This window comes from Hyaena hyaena, unplaced genomic scaffold (genome assembly GCF_003009895.1).
Source record: "Hyaena hyaena isolate Hyena2069 unplaced genomic scaffold, ASM300989v1 scaffold_23, whole genome shotgun sequence".
Taxonomy (NCBI): Eukaryota; Metazoa; Chordata; class Mammalia; order Carnivora; family Hyaenidae; genus Hyaena; species Hyaena hyaena.
This window is the reverse complement of record NW_024080655.1, coordinates 4,515,455-4,528,287: the sequence shown is the minus strand read 5'-3', so window position 1 is coordinate 4,528,287 and position 12,833 is coordinate 4,515,455. Positions and strand designations below refer to the sequence as shown.

The window sequence follows — 12,833 nt, the reverse complement described above, 5'->3', positions numbered from 1 at the left end:
GCTTACAGTCTCTTTCAAACAGATGAGCACACTGTCCAATGGTACTGAATTGACACATAACCTGTATTCTTTATCATGCAAGTATCATTACTGAGTGTAATACACAACCTCTTTCTCTTTGATGGACTGTAAATACATTTGGATACTAAGGGATTTTGCAATTAATATAAATATAGTTAAAATTTTTATGATGCAGTACCAATTGCAACTTTTATGTCAACTATAAAATGTAAACAGTAGCCCCTGTGTATGTCCAGTTCACCAAATGATGTGATAGTCACATGAAGTTGTATGTGTAAAAGAGCATTGTAAATTTCAGTGCTCTGCCTTAAAACATGAGTGAGTAAAATAGCTACTAGGCTGTTTCTATATTCAAGATTGAAAGGGAGATTCTTGGCAATTATCTATTATTCAAGGATGAAATTCTGTGGCTACTAATTAGCTTTGTCAAAATCCATAATTGTATATCAGCATAAGTCTGATTTTAACAACAACCAAAAAAGGATGGGTGGATGAATGGACTGTTTGTATGAAGGGATGGTTATATTGGGTAGGAGCATGATGCCATTGTTATTTTTTTAATTAGAATTTAAGAGTGGGAATAAAGGTGTGCTTTCCTGAGCTCTGTGAGCCATTCTAGCAAATTATGAAACATGAAAAAAGGGGTTTGAGAACTTCTAATGGAAGATCAGAAGCACAGATGACAACCTGGACATGTAATTGTCCTTTGAAAGTAGGGGTAGGGGCGGTCTTATGGGACTGAGCCCTTGACCTGTTGGATTAAAAAAAACCCAAAAACTTCCCAGAATCCCTTGCACTAGTTTAGATTGTGACATAGGTTCTGCCAACAAGAAACACTCAGTGAATCTGGAGTTTGTAACCTTGGCCCTGTATCCAAAGTTTCAGTCTCGACTTGCTGATTCCTTTATCACAGCTGAAGAGCGTGCTCCTTGATTCAACATTGTAGCAGTGGCTTCCAGACTCCTCATGTTCTTGACTTCTGTAGAGGTGGCAAGTTCTCTGGGAGGTCAGTGAATGAGAAGCCTGGGATTCATTCCTGGAGTCTCAAATTGGGAGTTTGGCCTCCCAGTCTTTCCCCTGATTTTGTAAGCACCAAATTCACAGTATTAAATCCCTTTCTCCTTAAGAGAGCTACAGTCAATTGTGTTAGCTACAGTTGGACTCTGACTGATATGATCCCCCCACCTTTTTTTAATATGTCCCCTTTTCAAGTTTTTATTCCCTTCATCAATTTTCATCTCTACTATCCAACCACCTCCCATTTCATACCCCAGAGATGAATCACCTCTTACATTTGAGGGGAAAAAAACATAGACAATATTATTGAGGAATTTCTCAACTTCCTGCATGTCCATCTAAGGTTTCTGGACCCACCACACCATCATGATATCTTTCCTACAAGGATAACCCATTCACTTTTGCTCTGAATCCCATCCTTTGCATCTCCAGAAATCTCCTTCCCTCCTGTACCTCTGTCCTGTCCCTCTTGTTACTTTGTTCATTCACTGTAGACACTACCAAGCTTTTCTCATGGTGAAGAACCCCCAACAACTCCCAATCCTCCATGCCCTTCTATCTAAGGTCTCCTTCCCTTCACTGCCAAGTTTCTAAGAGAATCATCTATGCTATACATCTCCACTTTCTCCCCTTTCATTCACTCCTCTCCAAGCAACTTAGCCTTTATTGTTCTCATTCTACTGAAATTCACCTCAGCGAAGTAACCAATAGTCACCAGATAGCCTAATCCAGTGGATTCTTTTCATTATTTTTCCTCCCTGATCTCTCAGGGGCATCTGCCAATGTTAACTCTCTCCTCTATGATATTGTGACAACACACTCACTGCACTTTTCTCCAGGAAAATCTGGTTGGCCTTTTACCATCTCCTTTGAAGCCTCCTCATTTTATGTACATGTGGAATGCTCTTTTCAAATGTTTTTGTATCCAAGCCTTACATTTCCTTCCATTCTAAAGGTTCATGCTAGGTAACTTCATCCAAGTGCATGACTTCAACTACTGACAATTCCTAGGAATATGTCTTGAACCCAGACCTCTCTCCTGAGTCCCAGAATATATATACAGTAACTTTCTACACCATATTTCTACCTGTCTCACAGACATCTCAGTCTCAATATGTCTAATCTTCCCCAACATCCATTCTTCCTCCTAAAGTCCCTGTCCTGTGAGTGACACCATAGTCCACTCAGACCCTCAAATCAGATATCTGGGAATCATCCTAAATTCCCTTGACCCTTGTCCCTCACAATTAAGTGGTCACGAACTGATTTGAAGTCTACCCCTAGTGCTCTGTGTGATGGTTTCTCCCCTCTCCATCACTACTGCCCTGGTCCAGCCCCCTGCAGTCTCTCTCTCTCTCTCTCCCTTCTTCCCTCTCTCATTCTCTCTCCCTTTCTCTTTTCCCTTCCCTCCCTCCCTCTCTCTCTCTCACTTGTTTACTCTCTCTCATTTCTGCTTCTGCTCACTCACTAGTCTTCCAAACCCTTCTCAGCTGCCTCAATCCATTCTCCACACAAAAACCAAATCTAATCATACCACTCCCTTCTTTAAATCCCCTAGATGGTGTCCGCACACACTTGCAGTTTTCCGGATAAAGTTCACATTCTTTATCCTAGCCCTAAGACCCTTCATTATCTGACTTCTCTAACCTCATCTCCCTCCACTGACCCTGAAGCTATGTTCCCACCCCCATGAACATGCTTGCATACACTCACTCCATGGACTTCCCTCTGTGTGGAACCCCCTTGCACTTCACCTGGTCCACTTCTTTGTCATCCTTGGTGACTCAGCTCATGTCACCTCCTCCAAGAAGCTTTTCCCACCCCCCTTGAGTAGAGCTAACCATCCTTTTCACCACTACTATTCTTTGTATATGCTGTGCTTACCTCTAATTTTACATTAAACTGTATCATATGTCTCATAGATCATAGATGTATCATAGATGTAAATACGTTTGTCACATTTGTTTTCACATGCCAGTACCCTACCACCAGCCCAAGTGTTCCTTTGTGAGCAAAACCATGCTTAGCAGTGTACCTGGGACAGAATAAACTCCCAAGCCATGTTTGATAGATTAACTGGTTTAACTTCTGCTTGAATTTTATTGGGTAACTGTTGTGAGTTGGATTGTGTCCCCTAAAAATAGATATGTTGGAGTCCTCACACTCACTACTTCTGAATGTGACCTTACTTGGAGAGATGGTCTTTACAGAAATATTCAGGTTGAAATAAGGTCACCAAGGTGGGCCCTAATCTAATTAGGGCTCTGAGCTGGCTGTCAGCACAGAGTCCGATGCAGGGTTCGAACCCACGAACCATGAGATCATGACCTGAGCCGAAGTTGGACACTTAACCGACTGAGCCACCCAGGCGTCCCTAAAAAAGGAAAATTTGGACACAAAGACAGATGCAAATAGAAGGAAGACAATGTGAAGAGACACAGCCAGAGGATGGCCATCCACAAGCCACGCAGGGAGGCCTGGGACAGATTCTCCCTCATAGCTCTGCTGACCCCTTGATTTTGAACTTCTGGCCTCAGAACTGTGACATAATTAATTTCTTTCACTCAAGCCACAAGTCTGTGGTACTTTATTATGGAAACCCCAGAAAACTCATGCAGTAGAATTTCCAGTGCCTTTTAAGCCTTTCTTTCTTTGACTCTCTAGCCATAAGTTGTTTTCTCTCTGAAGTCTTCTTTCTGAAGGTTTGCTTTTGTAGCATATCTCTCTGTCTCTGGCTCTCTCTCTCTCTCTCTCTCTCTCTCTTTATCTTTCCTTTCTCTCTCTCTCTCTCTCTCTCTCTCTCACACACACACACACACACACACACACACACACTGAAATCACATGTCTCTTTCAAGAACTTCCCCTTTTCCTCCAGATATTTCCATCTTACCGACAAGTTCTGCCTTGTGAGTCAGAATTAGGTCCCAAGTAAAAGCTCCCCTCATTGCTTTCTCATCTTTCTGAAAGAGATAATCAGGTCAAGAATGTAATCCACTGCAATGTTTATGACAGAACAGGCCATCCAGTGGTTATGCCCATGAGCCCAGTTTGCATCTTGCCCCCATGCTAGATTCAGAATTCTCTAGGCAAGGAAAGTATCATGAAACTGTCAGGCAAACCAGTAGTCAGGACATCCCACAGCAACATCACCTGATTCTCCTTGCATCTCACCTATGGTCCCCATGGTACTACCACCAAGCTTTTCTGACATCAAATCATGCAACTCTCTTCCTCAAAACTCCCTAATGCTTCCCCATTGCATTTAAAGCCAATTTCAGCTTGCTGTAGAGGCCTCTCCTAGAGTTACTGAACATCTGTAAAACTCTTTCAGCTTCAGGAATTTTGAACATGATCCTTCTTCCACTTACAGTGCTTTTCTCCCCCTTTTTTGCCTTTGCCTGGCTAAGCTTAGAGTCAGTTCCACAAAGGAGGTTACCCTGTATTAGCCTTCTATTAAATGCTCTCAAAGAAACTTGGATTATCTTGCCAAGGATTCATCATAGTATCTACCTATATGTTTATATTTATGGCTATGTGATTAATGTATTTCTCCCCCACTACACTGAAAACACCACAAGAACAGGACATTTGTCTCTTTTGTCCATCACTGACTCCCCAATCCCTAATGTAATCAACAGAGTAGCTACTCAACAAATATTTCTTTAAATGAGTGAACTGACTCCTACTCCTTGGCCCATTTCAATGAGACCAGTTTATTTGAATGAAGGGCATCCCTACCATCATAGAATCCAATCAAATCTTGGTGATGGCTTTGAACTTATAATAACCTTATATCATAATTTCAACTTTATGTCATTTATTAGACTATTCCACTGGTCAGGGTCCCCATAGGAAGTGGCTGGTGCTCTCAGATGGGGCAATTGAGAGTTTGATAAAGAGGCTGGCTAAATAGTATGGGCAGGGTTAAGGGAAACCAGCAAAGAATGGAGTTACCCGCAGTAGGTACCTGTTACCATTCCAAGGTCCAGAAGGGCAGAAGGAAGGGTAGATGCCAGAATCTGAAAAGAGTTGCTGTAGCAGATTGCCACCTAACAAGAGCTGTGGTCCTTAGAGAGGGATGCAGACAGCGCATGAAGCCACAAAATAAATATCCCAACTTCCCTCTCCTCCCACCTTCCAGTCTCCTGCTGGTAGACTCTTTTTTTATTTTTTTTTTTAATGGAAGTACTAAAGTATAGTTGACACACTCCACCTGGTGGACTCTTGTTGGCTGAACCTAATAGAAGCCTACCTCTGAGATCATGTAAACATCGTTACTTAACTGAGGACTTATTTGCTTTTCTGTTTTTCACTGATGCCAAGCTTGTTCTCCACAATATCCAGTTTTCATTACAGATGAATATTTTCCCTCCCTCTTCCTCTCAAATTTCAGGGTTTTTTAAAAGTTTACTTATGGGGGGGGGGAGTAGACAGAGGGAGAGAGAGAATCTCCAACAGGCTGTCACTGCACACTGTCAGCGTGGAGCCCAAGGTGAGGCTTGAACTCACAAACCATGAGATCATGACCTGCGCCAAAAACAAGAGTCTGACACTTAACCGACGGAGGCACCCAGATGCCCCTCAAATTTCGGTTTTAACTTATGTTCATCAGGTGGCAGATTTCCCCACCAAGCACCATGGTCATGATCACATTCAGATGTACTCTGTCCTCGGCAGAGAGTCCATTTTTATCATGTAAATCTTAGTTCAGGAAATCCAGTTCTGATGTTTTAACACTAGCTCGCCATCTTCCGTGGCTTGTTTTCTCTATCAGAGCTACTACCGCCAGAGCAAGAGAGATGCACATGTTATTTGGTCCTGCCTTATGAGCCTCCTCCTCACTCCTTTCCATTTCTGCAGCTTTCCAGGGCTGCGGGAAAACTTTCCAGCTTTTCCAAGTTACAGGGTTCCATTGGGAAGTGGCTATTATCCATTCCCTAGTCATTTCTCTACGGCCTGAAGTGTACAAACTGACTGGATACCTCCATCTCAAGAATGTGGGCGAACACAATTCTTGCTCTGGGGAGCAAGGTCCCTCCAGATAATGCCTTCATGCATTCCTTCCACCTCTGGGATTCTGGAGCTTAATAACTCTGCCTCCTCATTTCTGTCTCAATCTCTGGCTCCACGGTGCCACAGCCACCCACCTTACCTTCTCTCACCTGAACTTAGTGCTCAGCACCTTTTGCCTCAGACTAATAGCTCTGACATGAAGCCTACTGACTTCGGAAAATTCTGATCCACAGAGCCATAGGCTGAATATACCCTCCCTACCCAAGTTTTAACATTTCCTTTTATAAATATCTTATAAATGTCTGTCTAAGAAGCTCGAAAGTGTCATTGAGTAAGCCACGCCACTCCTTCCCTCATTTCTGGAACCTGATCTCAATTTTCTCTTTCTTGGCTTTCGGGGAGATTGTGTCCTTCTCCCACACGCCCTTCCCCACTGGGTCGGCAGAGGAGGAAGGATAAGGATGCCGGTCTGAACCGGGGGGATCACCTTGCCTCCCAGTCCCGCAGAGGCTCAGGCACCCAGGATGATGTGTCCGGGAGGAGCGCCCATGGGGCGGGACGGTGGACCCTATTAATAACAGCTGTCATAGCAGACTCGTGGAAGATGGGTCTTCAAAGCAGGAAGCCCCTCTGCCCAAGTGTAGGTCTTTAGGACTCAGTGGAGTGCCCTTCCTCTGAACCAGGACTCCCGATGGCCCCTCCCCAACCCCTACTCCCTAACACCCTAACCCGCGGGGCTTCCCATCCTTTCACTGCGATGATTTTTTTCTCCCTCTAAATATTTAAACATTCAAAAGAAAAAGCCAAATCCCGAAACTCAAACACAATGAAAACCAAAAAAGTGAGGAAAAATAACAAGAGTTTAACCGCTCTCCGTCCCAGCCGCGGACCCAAGCCGGGTCCCTGGTCCTCCGGCGCCTGGAGGGGTTAACCCTCTGCTGCCCGGGGGGCGGCCCGCCCCGCCCCCTTCCAGCCGAGGTTGGGGGCGCTCGGGGAGGGGCGGGGCGCTCCACTCTGGCTGTACATAGATGCACTCAGTTCTCTATATTTTGCCAAACCCGCACAAGCTCATCTCCACACCTTCCCCCACCCGCACCCCGGTCCCCACCAAACCTTTTGTTTCGGCGCCTCCCTCCTATACTAAAGGCTCAAAGAAATTTCCCCCGTGACATTGAACCCCAAGCCAGACTGCTCTGGGGGCCTGAAATGGATGCCTTGCGCGTGCTTCTCACCAGCACCTGCCTTCTTTCTTACACAGCCTCTCCCATTAGCGAGAGCCCGTCAGGGGCGCCCCGCGCCTCCCGTCTTTGTGCGGGTAAGGACAGCTTTTGTTGCGCTGTAGGCACGAAGCAGTGGACAAAGGACCCCGGACGCTGTAAGCCACACCCCTTACCTCCTCCGGGAGCCTGAGGCCAGGCTCCTCCAAGGTGGAGGGAGCAGGGAATCCTTTCAGGGCCCCCATTTTCTAAAGCAAATGCCAAGCCGCCTGTGCCGTTTACCAAGCGCAGCTTGCTCACCACTCCATTAAGATTACATTTGTCTCCATTTTTAAACAAAAGGGAATTTGGGTTGAGGGCCCCGAACCCCAGGAGCGCACTGTGGGATAGGAGCACCTGCAATCATGCAGTAGCCTGGAAAAATCTCTGACAAAACCAAGCTCTAAGGCGTCCAAACCCCCCACCATGCCAGAGGCATCCCCCACTGGGTCACCTACACCATCAGCCAGGAAACAAGTCGCGCCCAGAACTGCAGCGGACTCGCGGGTGGGGCTCAAATGAAGCCACACACGGGATGGAAGCAAAATTGCACTCCTGGGACTGTGGACAAAAGCACTTTGGAAAGCCACTTTTCTCTGGCTGGACTGAAGCTGAAGTTGTCATCGTTTGAGACATGGATGGGGACAGGCTTTTTTGTCCAAGACTGGGATGGGGGAGTGTCTGATAGGGAGATGGGGAAAGGAGAAAAGTAAGAGTCCCAGACACTGGGAACTTCTAGAGCCTCTGTTAGTGGGAAAAGCACCAAAAACAAAAACAAAACAAACAAACAAACAAAAAACCCCATTCATTTGTTCTTTGAAAACACATTGACTGCATCCTAATCACTTGTCCTGGGGATACATCAGTGATTAACAGACCCAGCCCTTGACCTGGGGGATGTTAGTCTAGTGTGAAAGGCTACACACCAGGGATGGAGCCTCGGTTCTAGTTCCCAGGCCTGAGCTCTTGCTCAGTTTCTGCATCTGCAAAAGGGAAGAAGCTGGTTCTTTATACCTTATGGAACAATGAGAAGAAAGAGCTGGAAGTTTACTGTTTAATTGGAATTAAAATACAACAGGACCATAGACACCCACAAAGACTTGAAATCAGGGATGCCAAAAGACACTTCTGCAACAATATTCATAGTGGTGTCATTCATGGTAGCCAAAAGGTGGAAGCAACCCAAGTGTCCATCCACAGATGAATGGATAAACAAAAGGTATATCGGTACAATGACATTATTTAGCTATTAAAGGGCATACAATTCTTCTACATGCCACAACATGGATGAACCCTGACGACATTATGCTAAATGAAACAAGTCCAACACAAAAGGACAGAGTGTATGATTCCTCTTATGTGAAGTTCCTGGAATAAAAAAATCATGGAAACAGAAAGGAGCATGGAGGGTACCAGGGACTGAGGGGACGGTGGAATGTAGAGTTACTGTTTAATGAGTATAGAGTTTGTTTGGGAAGAAAAAGTTTTGGAAATGGTGATGGTCGCACAACATTGTAAGTGTCAATACCACTGATTTGTACACTTAAAAATGGCTAAAATGATAAATTTTGTTATGTGAATTGACACTTAAACGTGGTATGTGTATTTTACAAAAATTCAAATATATAGGTGATACTGTGATTTACAGTAGATATATGTTTGGACTTTTGGCACAGAGCTCCTAAAACCCTTGGAATTTCCTAAGTGATAAAAGAATAAATGTAAAAGTAATGTCTTTATTCAGAATAGGCCCCATTTAGACACACCTGAGCTTGTTAATGAGGTGACTTTGGGAAAGTACCTCCAGTAGAGGACTTGTTGCCTGGGGAACCAACTTTATATTCAAAATGTTGGAACTTTCAGCCCCTGACCTGACTTTGGGGGAGTTTAGAGGGGCTGGAGTTTGAGTTAATCACCTGCAGCCACTGAGTTAATCAACCATACCTCTGTAATGAAGCCACCACAAAAAATCCCAAAAGTTTGGGGTTCCAGGAGCTTCCAGGTTACTGACAACATGAAGAGCTGGAAGAGTGGAACACCCACACATCTTGCCCTACGCATCTCTTCCATCTGGCTCTTCCTACATCATCTATCCTTCTATCACAGACCAATTATCCAGTAAGTATACTGCCTTCCTGAGCTCTGTGAGCCATTCTGGCAAATTATCAAACACGAGGAGAGGGGTGTGAGAACTTCTGCTTTATAGCTGGAAGATCAAAAGCACAGGTGACAACCTGGACATGTAATTGGCCTTTGAAAGTGGGGTGGGGGCGGTCTTATGGGACCGAGCCCTTCACCTGTGGGATCAGTGCTAACTACAAGCAGTCAGCGTCAGAACTGAGTTGAATTGTGGGATACCCAGCTGGTGTCTGGAAAGTTGGAGAATTGCTTGCTGGGAAACCCCTCTCCCCACACACATTTGGTGTAGGAAGTATTCAGTGAATCGTGAGTAAAAGAAACAAATGTTTTCCTTCCAATATTTAATATAGGACCCCTTGAAGTCTAGTTTAGTATTTGAGAGCTTCTAGTATGAATCACAGGGCTTATCAAGGAGTAGGTGTGCAGAGCCTGTTTAATGAATAGTGCTGTGTTAAGGGTCAGATCTGTGTTCCAGAATACAAGTATAGCTCTCAGAATTAGGAAGGACTTCATGTGGGATCAGGTCATCCTAAAAGTTGTATCATTTGATCTAGCCTCTCACCCTCTATGCAAACCTTCTGCCATAGGTGCTGTAAATTCAAACATACACAAGAGCTGGGGTACCTGGGTGGCTCAGTGGTTAAGCATTCAACTCTTGATTTCGGCTCAGGTCATGATCTCATAGTCATGAGATCGAGCCCTGAGTTGGCTCCTACTTAAGATTCTCTCTCTCCCTCTCCCTCTGCCCCTCTCCCACTTGTGCTCTCTCTCTCTCTCTCAAAAAAAAAAAAATACACAGGAGCCAAGTGAGTCCCATAAATGAGAGAAGATGTCTTAGAAAAATGTATAAGGCATACCTATTTGTAAAATGGGCTCTATCTTAAGGGAGCAACCACAGCTCAGCTCCATTACTGACATGCAGGATTACAGACTCAGTGTTGCCAGATCTTCCAACTATGCAAAAAACCAAAAAGGCCAAAAATCTAGATGGTTTAACAAAAATCTCCTTATCTGTCGGCAACTCATTTAACTTTTAAAAAATTCACTTTTGCAGGTGAGATCCAGCCCATAGACTAACCATTAGCAAAGTTTGTTCTTCAAATTCTAGGAGAATTGCATATACTATCCAGCCATCTGGATGGGTATTCAGGATTTGCCTGAATGCTTCTTATGACAGAGGAGCTCATTACTTAACTAATTTTTTGATAAATTCTAATTGTTAGGAAGATCTTGTCTTAAATAAAAATCTACCTCCTTGTAACTATTCCTAAACCATCTATATCCCCTCACCATCTTAGCCAAGAGAACAGCTACACCTCAGTGTGGTCAATGCCGTTTTCCTCCCTGGAGTCTGGGTTCTTTGAGGACAATGGCTAAGTCTTACATCTCTAAGTAAGGATAATAATAGACAACACTTATTGAGCACATATGTGCCAGATACTATTCTAAGTTCCTTGCATGTATGAATTCATTTATCCCTTAGGAGTACTCTGTGAGGGAGGTACTGTTATAATCACATATTACACACAAGGAGACTGTGGACGAGAGGGGCTCAATAAGTTGTCCAAGGTCACATACCTAGTAAGTAGTAGAACCAGAACTGGAACATACAGTCTGGCTCCAAAGGCAATGTTCAGGATACTGCAAGTGCTTATGGGGATGATCACACTCACTCGGTGATGCTTTTTTTGGTATGAAATAAGAGAAAACAATGCCAGTTCTTTCTACCAGAACCACAAAATGAACAGATCTCCATAAAACCAACATTAGAGATGGATTCCACCATATGCAAAAATGCGAAAGATGAGAAAGGAGAAAGGGTGGACTTTAATCATGGTGAAACAAGTTAGATGGTAAATAGAACTTCCTGGGCATTGAGGACTTTGAGTTCCTGGAATTGAGAATATAAAATTGTGCTTTCTTTCTTAGATAAAAATATTATTTTATTTATTTAAAGAGAAATTTTTAATGTTTATATATTTTTGAGAGAGAGAGAGAGAGACAGAACGTGAACAGGCGAGGGGCAGAGAGAAAAGGAGACACAGAATCCAAAGCAGGCTCCAGGCTCTGAGCTGTCAGCACAGAACCTGAGCAGGGCTGAAACCCATGAGCTGCAAGATCATGGCCTGAGCTGAAGTTGGACACTCAACTGACTGAGCTACCCAGGCGCCCCTATATTTTTAAAGAAAGGATGGGGAGACTAATGTTTCTGGAATTATTCTTCCACCTGAAGCTGTCCAGAGGCAAAGGGAATAATTATAAGGAAATCTGGGTGCTGAGAAACTTGCATTCTTCCAATTTCTATTCCTCATGGGTTTCCCCCACGGAGGACAGAACAGTGATCCTATCAGTGTATGAGCCTACTGGACGCTGGAAACAAAGAAATCTAAGATTCACAGATCAAATCCTATGTCCAAAAATCAACTACATAGGTCAGAAATTAACATACGACACCCAGAATCAGAATATTTTAGAAAGGGCTCAAGAGGTAATCTCTTCTTATCCAATCTTTTGCACACAGCAAGAATGCCTTCTGCAACATTACAGACAGGTGGGCACTCACATGTTGTAGCTACCCATCAACAGTAGCTCTTTGGTCAGCCCTCAGAGTCTCAAAAAGAGATGAAATGAGTCACAGATAGTTGTAGAAAAATCTTGAGGAAGCCTAAAGGCTGGGGCCAAGGGAAAAGGAAGTTAGAGAGGAGGAAAACACTTGATATGTGATTTTCTCAGCAGAACTTTTTCATGCATGTTCACATGAACATGGGACAACTGTGAATAAGGCCATACAGGTGGGATTTTGGAAATTTGGAGTAGCCTTAATCCTATTGCTGATCTCACTTTTTGCAACACTGTGAAAAGCTGGATTTTTTTTTCAGTATATTTCTTTGTCCCACTGATGTTGGACTTGGCCTCATGACTTGTTGTGGACAAAGGAATATAGGTGGAGCTAATAGCATGCCAGTTCTAAGCCAAGGGCTAACCAGTACGCAAGGCTTAATGAATAGTTCAGGAATCAATAACACATATTTACTCTTGCTTAACAGCATTTGAGGGAATGTTTGACACCTAGGCATCTTGGCCAAGAGGTGTCTTCTTTTAACACCTAAAACAGAATAGGAAGTAATAGAAGAGGGTGGGAATGAGGCCTTTATTGATCTCACCAGGAAAGAAAGCCTAGGTTGCTGGAATCCAGGTGGCCATCAGAACCATCTAGAGACATCCCCTGAAATTGTATTCTGTGAACACAGGCTGAAATGTTAGAAGACTTGATTGACATCTACAGTGGTCATTCTGGTAGCCCCCAGTCCCCATGCATAAATATCCAGACCCACCACTGTCCAGTCTGTAAGGTGTCAAGAACCACATGGCAATGTGCTGAAC

General features: G+C 44.0%; 1 long non-coding RNA gene across 1 annotated transcript; it reads right to left on the bottom strand.

Annotated features, from left to right (window-relative positions):
- Positions 1-816: 816 nt before the first annotated feature.
- On the bottom strand, positions 817-7,307 carry LOC120228392. Its single transcript, XR_005527489.1, has 3 exons — positions 7,168-7,307; positions 3,932-4,001; positions 817-1,098 (listed from the first exon to the last, which is right to left on the bottom strand). It is a non-coding gene; the product is annotated as an uncharacterized LOC120228392 (long non-coding RNA).
- Positions 7,308-12,833: the final 5,526 nt, after the last annotated feature.